Raw genomic sequence first — 19,922 nt, 5'->3', positions numbered from 1 at the left:
GGCAGTTATGGAGTCAGTGGAGGCCATATTGTGCTGTCACCCAGCTTCTCCAGGAACGGATAGGAATGAGGAAACGTTACACAAGAAACTGCTCAAGGCTCATGATGTCTCTTCACCTACAGTCTGGACTCAGGATCCCCTACAGTCTGGACTCAGGATCCCCTACAGTCAGGACTCAGCATCCCCTACAGTCAGCACTCAGTACCCCTACAGTCAGGACTCAGGATCCCCTACAGTCAGGACTCAGCATCCCCTACAGTCAGCACTCAGTACCCCTACAGTCAGGACTCAGTATCCCCTACAGTCAGGACTCAGGATCCCCTACAGTCAGGACTCAGTATCCCCTACAGTCAGGACTCAGTATGCCCTACAGTCAGGACTCCGTATCCCCTACAGTCAGGACTCAGTATCCCCTACAGTCAGGACTCAGTATGCCCTACAGTCAGGACTCAGTATGCCCTACAGTCAGCACTCAGTATCCCCTACAGTCAGGACTCAGTATCCCCTACAGTCAGGACTCAGTATGCCCTACAGTCAGGACTCAGCATCCCCTACAGTCAGGACTCCGTATCCCCTACAGTCAGGACTCAGTATCCCCTACAGTCAGGACTCAGTATGCCCTACAGTCAGGACTCCGTATCCCCTACAGTCAGCACTCAGCATCCCCTACAGTCAGGACTCAGCATCCCCTACAGTCAGGACTCCAGACCTCTTGTAGTTCACAGAACTAGACCTAAGGGGGTTGTCTGGGTTTAGCAAAAACTTTTCAGGGGACAGAGAATTGTAGGAAAAATGTAGGAAAAACTGTCACCTCAGTGGTCACATGGAACAACAGGTGCAGACCCCTTCAGACCGCTCTGTCCTCCTCCAGACTGCTCTGTCCTCCTTTGTCCCCTTCCAGACCCCATGTTCTCCTCCAGACCCCTAAATAGTTCCTCAGACCCCTCTTGCCCATTCCAGACCCCTCCGTACTACTCCAGACGGCTCTGTCCTCCTCTTAACTCTTCTCTCCCATTTAGACTCCTCTGTCCTCCTCCAGAGACCTTGGTCCCATCCAGACCCCTTTGTCCTCCTCCTAACTCCTCTGTCCCCTTCCAGACCCCTCTGTACTCCTCCAGACTCTTCTGCCCACTTTAAGTGTTCTCCCCTCTAGACTTCCCACCCGCCAGACTCCTTTGTCCCCCAGCAGACTCCTGTGACCTCTCCCCAAACTCCTCTCACCCCTCTGTAGACTCCTCTCACCCCTCTGTAGACTCCTCTCACCCCTCTGTAGACTCCTCTCACCCCTCTGTAGACTCCTCTCACCCCTCTGTAGACTCCTCTCATCCCCCTGTAGACTCCTCTCACCCCTCTACAGACTCCTCTCACCCCTCCGTAGACTTTTCTGTCCCCCTTGAGACTCTTCTCACCCCTTTGCAGACTCCTGTGACCCCTCCAAAAGACTCCTGTGACCCCTATACAGACTCCTCTCACCCCACATGAGACTTCTATGTTCCCCTCCAAACTCCTCTCGTCCCTCCCCAGACTCCTCTCACCCCTCCCCAGACTCCACTTACCCCTCTGCAAACTTCTCTCGCCCCTCCGCAGACTCCTCTGACTTCTCTCACCCCTCTGCAGACTCCTCTGTCCCCCTCAAGACTCCTCTCACCCCCCCCCCACCCACCCAGTCTATAATCATTCATGCACTTCTAGCATTTTATTATGAACCAGGAAGCTCAGGATGAACAGCACCATCACTCCCAATGATCTTTTGCCCATTTTACAGCCATTTTATTTTCTCTGCTCTGAGCCGCACAGGTGACACTGGTCCCAGCGACCGCCGTAACCAATCCCAGTATAATTCCCATTCCCAGATGGCTGTATATAATCTCATTGTTCCCGCCTGGTCCATTCCTTAGTGAATAGTGTTGGGTCACAGACATAAATTGCAAACCCCAAAAGCCGAACAAAGAATAATCCATGGGGACAATGGGGACGACAGAGGCCTTGATGAGATAACAGGGGCTGTGCTGAAAATGGGCTCAGAGGAGCTGTCAGCGTGAGAACAATGGCCGCCTCATAGAGCGGAGACAGCGGCCGCTGGGGCAGGTATGGAGATGACAGATCGCCAGCCTTCCTCATTCAGGTGCAGGAGAGGAGATTACGGACGGCTCACAGAATAGCCGCGCAAATCAGGATTTGGTTTCCTGTGAACATGACTAAAACCTTTTGGGAAAATGGAATTTACTTCTGACTCGAAACTATTTTTAAAGGGGCATTCCATCTAAATTTAGCTCCTAACTTGTCATAAAGAGCTTAACAAGTTCTACTTATAAAGGGGCCATAGCGCTCTGCAGACCTCCTGACCCCAGTTAGCATCCTACGGAGATGTCCGCCCTGCATGCGGAGCCACTACTGCTCCTTTAAAGGACAGTTCAGCGGCTGACCACTATATTCCCTGTGTGAGGGCAAACAGCTCCCCATATCTCAGCTTCTCGGACTGTAGAGCGGAGAGCGAGGGAAATATTGGAGTTATATGTAGTTTCAAAGCTAGAACTGGATGTGACACCGGCTGCATGTCGCGCTGCCTGTACTGCACCATTAGGCTATGTTCACACAACGTATAAGACACTTAAAACATCGGCCGTTATTTTGAACAAAAAATTGCACTGAAGTCTATGGACAACAGCCGGAAATATTGACATTGACACGCTCATTATTTTGACAGCCATTGTTTAATACATTGAGTGAAACAATGGCCATCGTTTAAATTTAAAACAACATCAGTTCTTTTCATAAACAGTATGTTGCGTGAAAATAGCCTTAAAGGGGTAGTTCACAAAATAAATTTCAAATCAGGTGACATTAGTAAGTGCCAGGGATTTGTAATTTACTTCTATTAAGAAATTTCAAGTATTCCAGTACTTATAAGCTGCTGTATGTCCTGCAGGAAGTGGTGTATTTTCTCCAGTCTGACACAGTGCTCTCTGCTGCCACCTCTGTCCATGTCAGGAACTTTCCAGAGCAGGAGAATGATCCCCATAGAATACCTCTCCTGCTCTCCAGACTGGAAAGAATACACCACTTCCTGCAGGACATACAGCAGCTGATAAGTACTGGAAGACTGGAGATTTTTTTTTTTTAATAGAAGTAAATTACAAATCTCTGGCTCTTTCTTGCACCAGATGATTTAAAAGAAAAATTATTTGGGTGAACTACCACAGATCATTACTCCTATATACTAGGCAGCATATTATGCATTATATATTCCGCAGATCATTACTCTTTTATACTAGGCACTGCCTTAGGCACTATATATTCCACAGATTATTACTCCTATATACTAGGCAGCATATTATGCATTATATATTCTGCAGACCATTACTCCTTTATACTAGGCACAGCCTTAGGCACTATATATTCTGCAGGTGGTTCCTACTATATATTAGTCATAGCGGCATGCACTATTTATTCGGCAGAGCATTACTAGGCAGAGCATTGTGCACTATATATTCTAAAGGCCATTACCTCCTACATAACCAAAAAGGGGCACTGGGTGCATACCTTGCAGAGCATTGCACCTCAAATATTTTGAGAACCATCTTGTTTCACAGAACATCACAATTCCACAATTTACAAACAGCATTGCTTCCCATTCATCCTGCAGAGCATCGCACCCACACATATCCTACAGATCATTGCCTCCCCCCCCCACACACATCTGGCACTGAGGAGGTAACATGTACCATTGCGTTGGTGCCAGCGGCTAATGAGGAAGTGATTTCCCCCCCATGTAAAGTCCCAAGAAGCGGGATCATGGTAATGAAGGTGACGGCCGCTCTTTAATTAAGCAGCAATTCCTCCCCAAAGTCGCCTTTCTCATGCAAATCTGGAGAGGTTGCCTCACACAACAGCTCTATTGCCGATAGCTGAACCCCAATCTCAGGGTGTTAATCCTCTGTGCTGCCATTGTTGGGAGGATGTTGAACGTGTAGTAATTCCTCAGTGTTGCGCTCACGCTTGAAGTCTTTGCCAGAGTTTTGAAACGTGGGTTCCCGCCAAGTGATGTGAAGGATTATAAGACGCTTGGGAAATGGGACGACTCAATCCAGACAGCGACCAAGTATCATGCATCAACAAGAGGGGGAGGGGGGTCTCCTTCTGGGGCCCACAACACTGACCGCCCCGGACGGGACGCCTTGTTTACCCCTATTTTCTTTCCAGAATCCTTGTTTTGACTCTTTCTAGTGATGGACAAGAAGGGAATCCGTCCATACTATAATGCCTTCCATTACCATAATCCATCCCTCCAAATCTCTTGGAGAGGTACTGCAGTGATCCCCAACCCGTTCCTTTCCAGCTACTGCAAAACTACAACTCCCAGCATGCCCAGACAGCCTTTAGGGCAGTTGTCATTTTGCAACAAGTTGGTGTCAAAGCGTAATACTCTGTCTACCTAAAATAAAAATAAAGAATGTTTCAAAAAATATAAATATTCTGTCTGCAGCCACCACTAGGGGGAGCTTATGAGCTCAATGCATGCATACAAATCAATAAGGTCAATGTAAAAACAGTATGCAGCGAGCAGATACTCTGCATTAGATTGGACTGTGTAATGCTCTTAAGGAACCAAGATCATCCCAATTGCATCTTTCTGGGGTCCAGACTAGTTTAGTTAATACTGTTGTGTTACCATTGGCTATCCATGTACATTAACCTAGGTCCTCAAAAGAGATTAAAAAGATATCAAAGTGTCAAAGAGGCGGGGCCTAAAGCATCTGTGCTCTAGGCCTGCAGCGCCTCTCTATACTTTAGTGGCTCAAAGTGATCCATCCCGGGGCAAGGCTAAGAAGAGGTGGGAAAGAAAAAGAGAGATGCTTTTAGCTCCGCCCCATTGACACATTGCAGCCTTAAGTATCCTATTTACGTAAATACTGGCACCAGGAGAAGCAAACCCTATGATCGGACATGGATCGCTACTGGCAGTGCAATGGTACCAGTGGTTGGGGGTGTGGGGGGTCATCGGTTCCTACAGATTTGCTTTAAGCTCCATTGTCTGATGTCTAAGGAGGCTTGACTGGATCTTGTGTCTGAGCTGGAACTCCGCCCCCAAGTGATGTCACCAGCCCATACAGCCTACATCAGCATTTTAATGTCTTATACTCATATCTTTATTAAGACAATAGGCAAGAATGAGATGTGCTTACGGCATGCTGCCTTCTGTAGAACAATACACAGACAAAAAAGCAGACATTGAATGAATGCAGCAGGTGCTTCAGATTTAGTGACTGCAGAGCTGTAGGGGTGAACTGGCAGGAGTGCTGTGGGAGGGGAGTAAGCAAGGTGGAAGGGCTGCAATAGAGCGGTGAGGGAAAGTAATGCATTCTGGTATTGATAGACCTGAGTAACTGCTCATCCAGGAAGTAGTGGGAGGACATAGTAGGGGAGAGCATTATGTTCTCACAAAACAATTGGAGTGTTGGGACGGACAGGTAGACAATAAACCTGGAACATTTTGATGAATTTTGTGGCCGTTGTTCGCCGGGATGGCGGTCACTTCTTTGGATTGGAAGCAGGCGAGGCCTATCTCTGCGGCTGGCGTGTGAGGCCTGGCCTGTGTTTGTTTTATTCTTAGCCTGTGGAATCCTCTGACAGGAAAAGCCGAAAACAGCAGCAGCTATTTATATAGTTGTGTGCTGAGTACACACGCAGAATTGTCTCCATTCACAACACGGCGGCCATCTTTCATGGGAACCCGGCCACCTCCTATTGCCATGGCGATTGTGTTTACTAGGATTACGCTCATCGGGATTTAGTGTCTAGACATTAGGACTGGAAGTTTACTACGTGGGAAAAGGAAACAGAGGACTGTATGGATGTATAGGGAGAGCGGCACCCATGACAGTGGCATCAGAGCTACAGCCCAACCATAGGGCAGTGCTTTCCAGCTGTTGCAAAACTACAACTCCCAGCATGCTCTTAGACGCATCTCATTGCGGCACCCTATTTCTAACCATGTGGTTCTCCAACTCCCATCATGCCCTGAGAGTATTCCAATGGTGCATCTTATTCCCCAACTTGCAACTCTCCAGTTGTTGCTAAACTACAACTCCCATCGTGCACTGACACCCTTCAGTACATCTCATTGTGGTTCTCATCTGAAACAATGTCGTCCAGCAAGGCTTGATAGCGTTCTATGCTTCCTATTAACGCATCCTCCTACTCCCCACCATGTGGCTCTCCAGCTGTTGCAAAACTACAACTCCCAGCATGCCCTGTCAACTGGTGCATCCTATTCTTAACCTGTGGTTTTCCAACTTTTGCAAAATGACAACTTCAAGCATACATGGATAGCTGTTGGCTGTGCAGACATGCTGGTTGTTGTAGTGTTTTTTTTTTTTTTGCTCTCTAGTGCCATCTATTGGGGGTAGCTTCATGTAAGTTAATGCACCACCCCTGAAAAGGGGGGGGGGGGGGCAAGTATTGACCTATAGCGTGGATAGGGAACACTGGCTCTCCAGCTGTTGCAAAACTACAACTCCCATCATGCCTGGACAGCCAAAGCTAAAGCTTGGTTGTCCAGGCATGATGGGAGTTGTAGTTTTGCAACAGCTGGCGAGCTAAGGTTCCCTACCCCTGACCTATAGGGAAACTACTTCCAATAGGTGGCGCTAGAGAGAGCGCTCTTTTCCCCCTGTCTATGTGACTGTAGTGCCCCCCATTAGTAGCAGTCCCTGCCCTCCTCCTATATGGGGGCTCCGGGGTCACCCTTCCTGGCTACCTGTACTCTCATATTATTGTGTAACTTTTATTAGGATTGTAAATGATTTCCCAGCAGAAAGTGAGTGGCCGAGCACCCAAACATTACAGCTCGGCCTAATCCTGTGATGTATCTAATGCTGCAGCTCTGGAGATACTGGAGCTATTCATGTGCCTGCAGGGCCAGTTTTTTTTTTCTTCTTCTTTTCCCTTTTCTTCCTCTTGGTGACTTCAAAGGCCTCCAGGATAAAACACAAATGTAGCTCACAGGCTGCAACACACACACACACACACACACACACACACACACGTACACACATACACACACACACACATACACACACAGGAGCTTCCGCTGCTGCCCACACCCACAGGGCAAGTCCTGGAATGTAGCCGCCTCAGCTCCTGGCCCTAATGGTGGCTGCGAGGACAGGAGTGCACCCCGATATCCCCGCCCCAAGCCATTCATGCCATGTCAGCGTGGCATTGTCCTGTACCCCAAGTATCAGTGTGACATTGTCCTGTACCCCAAGTATCAGTGTTGCATTGTCCTGTACCCCAAGTATTAGTGTGGCATTGTCCTGTACCCCAAGTATCAGTGTGGCATTGTCCTGCACCCCAAGTGTCATTATCCTGTACCCCAAGTGTCCTTATTCTGTACCCCAAGTGTCAGCGTGTCCTTATCCTGTACCCCAAGTGTCTTTATCCTGTACCCCAAGTGTCAGCGTGTCCTTATCCTGTACCCCAAGTGTCTTTATCCTGTACCCCAAGTGTCAGCGTGTCCTTATCCTGTACCCCAAGTGTCAGCGTGTCATCGTCCTGTACCCCAAGTGTCCTTATCCTGTACCCCAAGTGCCAGCATGGCATTATCCTGTACCCCAAGTGTTAGTGTGTCCTTATTCTGTACCCCAAGTGTCAGTGTATCCTTATCCTGTACCCCAAGTGTCTTTATCCTGTACCCCAAGTGTCAGTGTCCTTATCCTGTACCCCAAGTGTCATTGTGTCATCGTCCTGTACCCCAAGTGTCCTTATCCTGTACCCCAAGTGCCAGCATGGCATTATCCTGTACCCCAAGTGTCAGCGTGTCATCGTCCTGTACCCCAAGTGCCCTTATCCTGTACCACAAGTGTCAGCGTGTCCTTATCCTGTACCCCAAGTGTCCTTGTCCTGTACCCCAAGCGTCAGCGTGTCATTATCCTGTACCCCAAGTGTCAGCGTGTCATTGTCCTGTACCCCTAGTGTCCTTATCCTGTACCCCAAGTGTCAGTGTGTCATTATCCTGTACCCCAAGTGTCATTATCCTGTACCCCAAGTGTCAGCGTGTCCTTATCCTGTACCCCAAGTGTCAGTGTCCTTATCCTGTACCCCAAGTGTCAGTGTGTCCTTATACTGTACCCCAAGTGTCATTATCCTGTACCCCAAGTTTCAGCATGTCCTTATCCTGTACCCCAAGTGTCAGCGTGTCCTTATACTGTACCCAAGTGTCATTATCCTGTACCCCAAGTTTCAGCATGTCCTTATCTTGTACCCCAAGTATCAGTGTATAATTATCCTGTACCCCAAGTGTCAGTGTCCTTATCCTGTACCCCAAGTGTCAGCGTGTCCTTATCCTGTACCCCAAGTGTCAGTGTGTCACTATCCTGTACCTCAAGTGTCAGTGTGTCATTTTCCTGTACCCCAAGTGTCAGTGTGTCACTATCCTGTACCCCAAGTGTCATCGTGTCCTTATCCTGTACCCCAAGTGTCAGTGTGTCCTTATCCTGTACCCCAAGTGTCAGTGTGTCCTTATCCTGTACCCCAAGTGTCAGTGTGTCCTTATCCTGTCCCCCAAGTGTCAGTGTGTCACTATCCTGTACCCCAAGTGTCAGTGTGGTGTTGTTAGGTGTTAGCGTACCCTAGATGTCACTGTGTTAGTCTGAATCCCCTCCTTGCTCACCTGTGGATATAGTTTATTAGGTAGTGGTATGCTGCGTTTACAGAGAGCGATAATTCGCCCAATCGAACAATTAACGATTTCGAAATACTGATGTGTTTTTTAAAACAATCAGCCTTTAGATGAAATGATATATCATTTGGAAAAATCGTTATTGGCATCGTTTTAAGATTGCTTAAGCCACATATAGGGTGAATCGGTGAAAGACTGTTTACACAAAGCGATCTTTTTAGCGAACGACCAACGACGATTTGAGAACTTGTTGAAAGATCAAAATGAACGATTTCTCGCTTGTCGCTTGATTGTTCGCTGTGTTTACACGAGCCGATTATTGAACAAATGCGATCGTTATCGTGAAAATTTTATGAAAGAGTGCATACAGTGGGGATAGGTGAGATACACCGCAGGTAGGTTGCATACAGTGGGGATAGGTGAGATACACCGCAGGTAGGTTGCATACAGTGGGAAGAGATAAGATACACCCAATGTAGGTTGTACGCAATGGGGACAGATGAGATACATCCCAGATTTGTTGCATGCAATGGGGACAGATGAGATACATCCCAGATTTGTTGCATGCAATGGGGACAGATGAGATACACCCCAGGTAGGTTACGTACAGTGGGGGTAGATGAGATACACTTCAGGTTGGTTAATTACAGTGTGAGTAGATGAGATACACCCCAGGTAGGTTGCATACAGTGGGGAGAGATGAGATACACCCCAGGTAGGTTGCATACAGTGGGTGAGGATAGATGAGATACACCCCAGGTGGGCTGCACACAGTGGGGGTAGCTGAGATACATTAGGTACATGCCCCCTGGGTGGAGCAGGCAGGCACAGGGTATAATGTCACTTTGCCCCGAGCTGTCAGTTCTGTCAGTGAGGGGTCAGTCCAGGACGACCCTTTACCTAGGAGGAATGCGGTGGGGGAGGGGAGGAGGCCAGAACACTGCCGGCAGTGAAGGGGTGGATGAGGTGTATTAGGGATAGAGGGTCTTTCCCACACAGGGTCCGGCCCCCGGCTGCTGCAGCCTCCACCCCCAGCTCCCTCCTCCCCCTCCTCCTCCTCCTCCTCCTCTTTACCTTCCTCAGTCACTTCTCCCGAGAGTTGAGAGCGGACGCAGGAGAAGCCTCGGAGTCTTGTTGGGGCGCAGATCCCATCACACCTGAGCCCATTGTGCTGGCATGAGGAGGGGGGCACCGGAGCCCGGGCACACGGCCACCCGGAGGGGCACCAGCAGCTCTGCCCGACAGAGACCGAATACAAAGGAAACGCACTGAGGCGCCTGTTCACACTGCGGATCCCTCAGCTCGGATTATCGCACGGACTTGGTCTGGGGGATCCCCTCCTGCTGCTGCTGGCTTCTGGCTTCTGGCTTGAACTTTCTGGTTTGGATTTACTAAAAGGGATGTCCTGTGGGATTGAGCTCAGATCCTATGGGCACAGAGAGCCCGTGTCAGAGGTAAGCTGTGCCCAAGAGCTGACACTCTATCTGCTCCTCACTGCTGCTGGAAGAGCAAAGGATCACCACTTATTTATGTATTATTATTATTATTATTATTATTATTATTATTATTATTATTATTATTATTATTAATATTATTATTAATATTAATATTATGTTACTATTTATTATTATTATTATGTTACTATTATATTATTTATTTTATATAATAATAATAATATGCTGTTACTATTTATTATTAGTATTGTTATCATTATTATTACTCCTCCTATCTGGGGGTCATCTACAGCCTAAGCTTCTCCCTCTATAGTGGAACTACTTCTATATTTACACAGAATGATGGGGGTTGTGATTTTGCAGAGCACAGTAGTGTATAGGTTACATAGACAGGTAGAGGCTACAGGACTAGACTATGTCTGTATACAGCAGTGGTATATACTGTTATAGGGATAGGGAACTGTGGCCCTCCAGCTGTTGCAAAACTACAACTCCCATCATGCCTGGACATCCAAAGCATGATGGGAGTTGTAGTTTTGCAATGACTATAGAGCCAAGGTTCCCTACCCCTGTGTTATATACATCTATAGTAATCCGTCATGGCGGGGTCCTCTCTCCCTATGTACCATGTTGTTTTCATGTTACGTTCTATATGTTCACTCCTTATCCTATGTACAGGGAATCTCAGAACTTTCTATTTCTCATCCATCTGTCTTCTATCTATTGATTACAGGGGGAACTTTGGCTCTCCAGCTGTTGCAAAACTACAACTCCCATCATGCCTGGACAGCCAAAGCTTTAGCTTTGGCTGTCCAGGCATGATGGGAGTTGTAGTTTTGTAACAGCTGGAGAGCCAAGGTTATCTATCTATCTATCTATCTATCTATCTATCTATCTATCTATCGCGCCCCTATCACTTGTATCCACAGATGAATGAAATGTAACCTTGCTGACTGTTTCCGCCCAGTTGATACAACGTATCTTGGCCACAATGGGCAGCAGCCCCTCTACCGCTAATGTTGTCATATGTGGTTTTTTTGTTGTAGCTTTTTCTTTGTCGGCGCTGCCATGTCACCTACTAGGGGGGAGCAGGGATCACCCCCAGCCTCTCGCCCTGTTGTGCATTGTTTGGAGTCTCTTTCAGGTCTAGACTGTATCTCTGCAGGATCCTGGCAGACAAATGCAAGGGAGAAAAAAGGAACTCTTACACATTTGCAACCCTAGCTCTCCCCTCTCAGTACCCTGCGGCTTTCCAGCAGGCCTCTCCCAGTAGTGGGGGACAGCAGGGTAGAGGTGTGGGCTGGTGTCACTTCCATGGCTGGACATCTTGCTTTGGTTTGACCTCTTGCAGTCATCCACTTCATAACAAGCACCTACAGACCCCCGGGGGGGATTGTGTTGGGCGGCATTCCTGTTGCTCTCTCTGGGCCTGGGAGCTATGTCTGTGACGACACAGGGGTCCTATTACACGGGAAGATTATCGTGCGAAAAATCGTTATATCGTTCCAATTTAAACGATGATCGTTCTGTGTAATTGCAGACAACGATCGAAAAACCGTTCGCGTGTCGTTGATCGTTTAATTTAGATTGGAACCTAAAATTATCGTTAATCGTTCGCTGTAATTCCACATTCGTTCGCTCAAGTTCCGCATTTGTTTACTAATCGTTCAGTGTAATTGCTCATTGTTTATTGTCTTGCTGGAATCAGGAGTTAACGATCGCAATAACGATTATATTAACGATTATCGTTCTGTGTAATATGGTGAACGATTTCAGGTTAATGGTGCGTTTACAAACAGAGATTTCTCTGACAGATCTTTGAAGCCAAAGCCAGGAAGGAACAGACTATAAACAGGGAACAGGTCATAAAGGAAAGACTGAGATTTTTCCCCTTCTCAAATCCACTTCTGGTCTTGGCTTAAAAAATCTGTCAGATAAATCTGTGTAAACGCACCATTACAATAAACAATCTTGTTTGCGATCGTTAAAAATCGCTCCATGTAATAGGACCCTTAAGGTGCGTTTACACGTAACGATTATCGTGCGAATTTGCGCAATAACGATCGAATTCGAACGATAATCGTACGTGTAAACACAGCGAACGATCAAACGACGAACGATACATCGCTCATTTTGATCTTTCAACATGTTATCAAATCGTTCGTCCGCAAAAAATTTGCAAATCGTTCCGTGTGAACAGTCGTTCGCCGATTTAACCAATGTGTGAGATGGGCTTAAGCGTTTGCAAAACGATCGCAAAACGAATTTTCCGTACGATATATCGTACTGTCTAAACGCTGCTCGTTATGAAAAAAAAATCGTTAATCCGACATCGTTAATCATACGATCGGGCCAATTATCGTTACGTGTAAAGGTTAATGGTGCGTTTACAAAGAGATTTCTCTGACAGATCTTTGAAGCCAAAGCCGGGAACGGACTATAAACAGGGAACAGGTCATAAAGGAAAGACTGAGATTTTTTCCCCTTCTCAAATCCACTCCTGGTCTTGGCTTAAAAAATCTGTCAGATAAATCTGTCTGTGTAAACGCACCATTACAATAAACAATCTCGTTTCCGATCATTAGTCGTTAATCGTCAAAAATCGCTCCGTGTAATAGGACCCTTAGGGGAGCCCATAGATGTTCACATTTCCCTCTTTTGTGGAGTCTTTGTTCATTTAACCCTTTAGAGTCTGCGGTTACTTTCCATCAATCCTACAAGAAGAATAGTGTCAGTATTTACTCTGTGGCTCAGGCCATTCATAAAGCATGTGTGCTGATAGGCGTAACAGGAGCAGTGTCACCATGTAACACCTAGGTGCCCCGGCTGTGTCATGTCTAGACCCGGGGCCCCATTATACTACTAGAGCTATGATAACTGCATTACTGATATATACAGCAGGGGCAGGGCACCTTGGCTCTCCAGCTGTTGCAAAGCTACAACTCCTATCATGCCTGGACAGCCAAAGCTTTAGCTTTGGGTGTCCAGGCATGATGGGAGTTGTAGTTTTGCAACAGCTGGAGAGCCAAGGTTCCCTTCCCCTTCTATACAGTGTTCTCTTTCCTGAACTACAACCCCCATCATGCTATACATCATATTCTTTACCAGCTTTATCATGCCATAACTTACAAAAGCTGTTGCGGCATGATGAGAGTTGTAGTTTTGTAACAGCTAGGGGTCCACAGGTTGGGGAACCCTGTGATATACAGTGTACATATTTTTATTGGGTGACAGGAGTCTCATATTACCCCCCCCCCCCCCCCTGTGTGTCCCCCTGACTGTAGAATGTTTAGGGTGGGGGGTATTTACTTATGCAGCAGTCTGTATGGAAGCTGTGTGTATACAGAGGCGAGTGAGTACACAGCCCTATATAGACTGCTCTATAGGCATACACAGCTAAACAGATGGACACAGTTGCCAGAATTGCAAAGGCTGTGTTCATACATTGCACCATGATAGTAGTGCAATGTATGTAAACAGGCAAAAGGGAAGCTGATCACTGACCACTTCGCTGGTGGTGTTGGCACGCTGACCACTTCGCTGGTGGTGTTGGCAATAGAAATGTATAATTCCTGGACACACTTTTTTTTTTTTTTTTTTTTTTAACATTTTGCCTTTTTTACTAGTAGCTTATTAGTACTTATTCCATCAGATCGGGGCATTAATAACCCTTGATGGGCCCAAGTGTTTCCACGCTGAAGGTGTAGTTTTGTGTCTTTTTTTTTTTTATGCTTATTTCCCGTCAGTGCTGAGTTTTTATTGTGTTAGTGAGATATCATCTTGCGTTCTTAATTGGTTTCTTGTGTGTTCATAGTAGTATATTTGATATCAGCCAGGGTCCTCGTGTAGCGGCTGATACAGCAGTCATGTGTTAGTCGTCATTGTCGAGCTCTTCAGCTACGTGCAGTGTAATTGTTTCTGCTGTTTTGCTGTAAAACCGCCCGGCCATTAACAATTACACCGCTTGTAGATGAAGCCAGGATGAAAACCGCACTGGTTTTCGTGGCTGCATCTTGGCGTACGATGTGATAAACCTGCCGTAAGGTTGTTTGTAGTGAAATATAAAGACAATAAAGTTACCTGGAATATGCTGTAATGTATACACAGGCTGTGTATGAGAGCAAATGGGATCCTACCCTCCTGGATGGATTCAGGCTGGAATCTGATGGCGCATTGCTGTGATGTGATTGGATGCCTGGTGGCAGGGGAGATGTATAAGGAAAAAAAATTAAAATATATATATGTGTGAGTGTGTATATATCCTCCATCCCAAGTGTCGCTTTCCTCTACCCCCAAGTATTGGCATGTCCTAGTCCTGTACCCCAAAAGTTGTTCTGAGGGGCTCCTTTGCAGAAAGTCTGGACAAAACAGCTCAGCATGAGACACCTGAGAGACCCCGTTACAGTTACTGGGAGTCCATCAGGAACCATAGATGTCTGGCATTCAGCACTGTTGTAGTTGTTGTTCTGCTCCTATGTCGAAGCCAAAAAATGAAATAAATAGAATTATTACAAGTGAAGAAAACCTGGGTCATCTCTAGACTGTCTATTCTGTTAGATATGTTGGTCTGTTTGACCCCATGATCTCCTCCTCCCCTGTGGCCGCGCGGCCTTCAGGTCATGTTGCAGTTTATTGCCACAGGCGTCCTGTCATTTTGCTGCAGTTTCCCAGTAGCTGCAACAATTAACTGCAACCTGACAGCTAGGTGTGAATATACAGCAGCCTGAGCCGCCTCACACCACTATGACGGCCACATTTTGTTATTCCGGGCACATCCCAACCCCACAATTGTACTAAACGGCACTTAGACCAATATAGGTTAGGTTTATTTTAAAGGGAATGTGTCACAGCAAAATGACCTATTGATTGAATCCAAGTTTTTATGAATTTTTAATTTCATCAACTCAGCCTCCCCCTCCTTGTATAAAAACCTCTATAAGGTCACTGAGCATGCCCAGAAGCCTTTTTCATTCATGTTAATGGGACAGGTCCTGTCTGTTGATGTCCTGTCTATTGTTGCCTATGGCACACGGGGCTTGGTGTAAAATATATTCTTAAATACTGTTAAAATATCTTTAGCTTTGGCTGTCCAGGCATGATGGGAATTGTTGTTTTGCAACAGCTGAAGGGCCAAGGTTAGACAATTGGATGATCCTGCCAAGAACAGAGGTTTAGCCGACACTTGTCTAATGTGTATGAACTCTGAGGTGTCCAGACATTGCAACTGGGTTATAGACTCTAATGGTGCATTTACACAGACAGATTTATCTGACAGATCTTTGAAGCCAAAGCCAGGAATGGATTTAAAAAAGAGGAATCTCAATCTAACCTTTATGACCTGTTCCATGTTTATAGTCTGTTCCAGACTTTTGCTTCAAAGATCTGTCAGATAAATCTGTCTGTGTAAACCAACCATTACTTACCATCATCATGGTTGTGTATAACCTTAGCTGTACACCATGCAGTGTAAGGGTACAAACACACACGGCTTATACGCTGCGTATTTACTGCTGCGATACGCAGCAGATTAGATCTAAATAACTGAACACAGTATCAAATCTGCTGCGTATCTGCTGTGTGTGTTTGTACCCTTAAGCAGCTGTGATCAGGAGGAGTATAAGGGTCTGTTCACACATGGCTGATTGTTCCAGAAAGTCTGCACCTGACAATGATTGAAGCCTTCATGTATCTGAATGTGGCCGTTTCTGCAGCAGTCGTGTAGATGGACGTCTGTGAGACGCATTCAGGTGTAAGGGACAGTAAATGTGAGGGTCACAAGGGACACTGATCACCAATTCACAAATGAGAAATCACTGAAACTGGAGCATGTGGTCAATGGAGGAGAAGGATGGTGATTCCATAAAGTGTGGGGAACTCCGTCTGTGGCTCCTGGCAGAGGTGGAATCCACAGTGATGTTACCTGCACACATCCACTGGTGAAATCAGCAGCCACGGGGGAACTGGGGCTAAATAGACATGTAGAGGATGGATAAGAGCATCTCCAGAATGGCCGTTCCAGTGGGGTGATCCCGGTATGTAGTGGTTGCTACCAGTCAAACCAGGAAGAACAACTGAGGACCATGAAGAGGCAAGTCAAGGCAGTCCCACAGAAGAGCTGCTGTAAAGCAAACTGCTGAAGAGTATGAGTCAGATCACACAGGACATCAGGCACAGTCAGAGCGCCAGTACTAACACCGGGCCACTGCCAATAGTGTCTACAGTGGGCATATGAGCACCAGGACTGGAGGATGGATTGAGCGATGGAAGAAGGTGGCCTGGTCTGGTGGATCATGTTCTCCATCATGTACACTGCTGTGTGCATTACTTTCCTGGTGAGGAGATGGCACCAGGATGCATTATGGGAGGAAGACAAGATGGTGGGGGAAGAAAGATAAGCAATACTCTGCTGAAGACCTTGTGTTCTGGCATCATGTGGATGTGCCTGTGACATGTACCAAGCACCTAACCATTGTACACACCAAGTCCCCTTCCTCATAGCAGCGGGGCCCCATACGTGTGTGCCTATATATTGGTTTGCAGGAACAGACCGCCCAGCTAGTCTGTAGCACGTTGACATCGAGGTGGGGGAGCCAGGACAGGGATGATCTAGTCCAGGGATTGTTCTGTACATAAGAGGATCCAAGGACTATTAATTTTCTATCTCCGTCTATCAGTCCCCGTCCTGTATCCCAGCCAGTGAGTGAGAAGAAACAGACGAGGTGCAGGATTCCAGGCCTGTCTGAGAGATGACTGCAGCAACTAAGACGTCTCCCATCACATGTACAATAAAACTCAAGTGACCGCTGTATATAAAAGAACTGATAATGATAGTCATAAACCTGAGGAGCGATTCCCAGCTGGAGTAGATGCCGAACACTGTGCCCGCTGACACTTGGGGGTACAGAGCAATGACACTTGGGGTACAGGATAAGGACCTGCTGACACTTGGGGTACAGGATAAGGACCCGCTGACACTTGGGGTACAGGATAAGGACCCGCTGACACTTGGGGGACAGGATAAGGACCCGCTGACACTTGGGGGACAGGATAAGGACCCGCTGACACTTGGGGGACAGGATAAGGACCCGCTGACACTTGGGGGACAGGATAAGGACACTTGGGGTACAGGATAAGGACCCGCTGACACTTGGGGGACAGGATAAGGACCCGCTGACACTTGGGGGACAGGATAAGGACACTTGGGGTACAGGATAAGGACCCGCTGACACTTGGGATACAGGATAAGGACCCGCTGACACTTGGGGTACAGGATAAGGACACTTGGGGTACAGGATAAGGACTCGCTGAAACTTGGGGTACAGGATAAGGACACACTGACACTTGGGAGGCAGGATAATGACACTTGGAGGGGACAGGGCAGTGACAGGCTGACACTTGGAGGGGACAGGGCAGCGACAGGCTGACACTTGGAGGGGACAGGGCAGCGACAGGCTGACACTTGGAGGGGACAGGGCAGCGACAGGCTGACACTTGGAGGGGACAGGGCAGCGACAGGCTGACACTTGGAGGGGACAGGGCAGCGACAGGCTGACACTTGGAGGGGCCATGACACTTGGTTTGTCTCTGGTGTTCTTGCTCTTCTGCGGTTTTCCTTCTCTGTTCATAAACAAACACTTCCCTGCGGCCTGCGCCTCCTCTCCAGCTTCATCTGTTCTTCATTTGCTCGGCACATTTGGACAGTAGTGTACGCCGGTGCTTTTGTTTGGGATTGGGGGGGTTAAACACAAATGTTATGTTTGGCCGTAACCAGTCACAGCAAATATTTTTTTCTTTCTTTTTTTTTTTTTTCTTTCTTGTGGTAAAATGATGAAGAGAAGTAACTCAGCCGCTTCCTATAATCTCTGAGGGAGAGGAGCAGCGCGGCCCTGGGGTACTGCCTCAGCCTCCGCTCATCACTCAGTACACAGTCGCATCATTACAGTAAAGTGACAGGGACAATGGTAATTCTTTCTTTTAAAAAAAAAAAAAAAAGAATAGGTAATTTAAATTTTTGTCCCCGGAGAGGAGTATGCTTATCTTGTGGGAAATCGAGAGTATAATGGTCCCCACAGCAGCACAGGTTATTTCAGGAGAGAGGTGCATGGAATACTATAGCATGCCATGCCCCATGTTGGATGGATTATATGTAACTGTGCCAGTGCTGCACCAGATGCATTGTGGGATTTGTTGCACTCCAGGTGTTTGCACAGAGCCCGATCATGGGATCTCTGTATATTTGCAGTCTGGCACATTTTTCCTTTTTCTGGTTAAATATTTAGACAGTCCTATAAACCCTGCACCCTGTGCCATAAACTCCGGCTTCCTGTATCTGGTATAGGAATCAATCACCAGGCCTCAGAATCACAGGTGATTGGACGTCTACCACCCCAGCGATTGATCGTCAGCTCTGTGGACCGGAGTGCTAACACGCTGGCCCTTTAATTAAGTAACTTTCCTAACTTGACCCCTAATTATCACCAATAGGACTTAATATGGAAGATGTAATTTATAAAAATCTTATTCTTAGTGCAACATCTGAATGTTGGTGCAGAAAATCCGCTGCATGGTGCAATGACCTTAAAGGGGTACTCCGATTTTTCTTATTATTATTTCAGATCAACTGGTGTCAGAAAGTTATACAGATTTGTAATTTACTTCTTTTTTAAAAAAAATCTCCAGTCTTCCAGTACTTATCAGCTGCTGTATGTCCAGCAGGAAGTGGTGTATTCTTTTCAGTCTGAAACACTGCTCTGTTCTGCCACCTCTGTCTGTGGGAGGAATTGATGGCAAATCCCCATAGAAAACCTTTACGACTTTTGGACAGTTCCTGACATGGACAGAGGAGGCAGCAGAGAGCACCGTGTCAGAATTGGAAAGAAAATACCACTTCCTGTAGGACATACAGCAGCTGATAAGTACTGGAAGACTGGAGATTTTTAAATAGAAGTGAATTACAAATCTATATAACTTTCTGAAAGCAGTTCATTAAAAAGAAAAGAATTTTCATCGGGGTAACCCCTTAAAAGATCCATGATGCTTTGCATGAGAGTAATGTTGGATACACCCAATTCCCTTTTATCCTATGGAAGGGGGACAACTAAAGGGGTTGTTGAGGACTGGAAAAATATAGCTGCTTTCTTGCAAAACAGCTCCACACCTGTCCTCAGGTTGTGTGCGGTATTACAACTCTTCTCCATTTGCTTCAGCCCTGACCGCCTGGAGGGCCCCAGGTTGGAGACCATTGTAGATTGATCTCCGCCATTGTGGACCTTGCTTATTGTCCATATGACTCGTTTCATGATTGAGGTGGGAGACACCTCGTGCCTCGTGTTTTATTGGAGAAGCAGTTTCCTCCCTTTCTGTGTGAGCAGTAGGTCAGGACATGCTGGGAGTTGCAGTTTGGCAGCAGCTGGAAAGCCGCAGGTTGGGGACCACTGGCTGGGGTATTACGGCTGCCACATGCTCTCAGCCTATAATGGACATTTGGAAGCCGTGCTCTTTTGCTCATACATTGGCATGTGAAGAGAATGGGCTCTCTCAGGGGAAGCCATGAGGACCCTGTGGGATACTTTAAAATCGACTCGGAATCTCAGCCAAGGGAACAGCGTGAAGACGGCCGAAGGATAAAAGCTTTTCTTCAGTCACTAAGGAGCCCCCGGCCTAAGGAATGTGTCAGTTTATTCTCTCTGTAGGAAACCTGTCAGCTCCGCTACCTCCACAAAGGTAACACTCACAGGGCCGGGAAGAGGGGTTCAGCCGGGATCCACGACCTCCCGATCCGATTC

At 47.0% G+C, this 19,922-nt stretch overlaps 1 protein-coding gene across 4 annotated transcripts in view; it reads left to right on the top strand.

Annotated features, from left to right (window-relative positions):
• CDON (cell adhesion associated, oncogene regulated) overlaps window positions 1-19,922 on the top strand; it is a 150,860-nt gene that overhangs the window by 107,019 nt on the left and 23,919 nt on the right. Inside the window, exon 1 of one of the 4 annotated variants that reach the window (XM_069948931.1) lies at window positions 9,782-10,137. The exons of the other annotated variants lie outside the window; for them this stretch is intronic. The gene's annotated coding sequence lies outside the window, so the exon portion shown is untranslated. Of the gene's footprint in view, window positions 1-9,781; window positions 10,138-19,922 lie in introns of those variants that run through there. 4 annotated transcript variants of the gene reach the window in all.

The sequence above is a fragment of the Dendropsophus ebraccatus genome, chromosome 12, assembly GCF_027789765.1.
Source record: "Dendropsophus ebraccatus isolate aDenEbr1 chromosome 12, aDenEbr1.pat, whole genome shotgun sequence".
NCBI lineage: Eukaryota > Metazoa > Chordata > Amphibia > Anura > Hylidae > Dendropsophus > Dendropsophus ebraccatus.
Note: the sequence above shows the minus strand (reverse complement) of the source record. Positions and strands in the feature narration are given on the sequence as shown.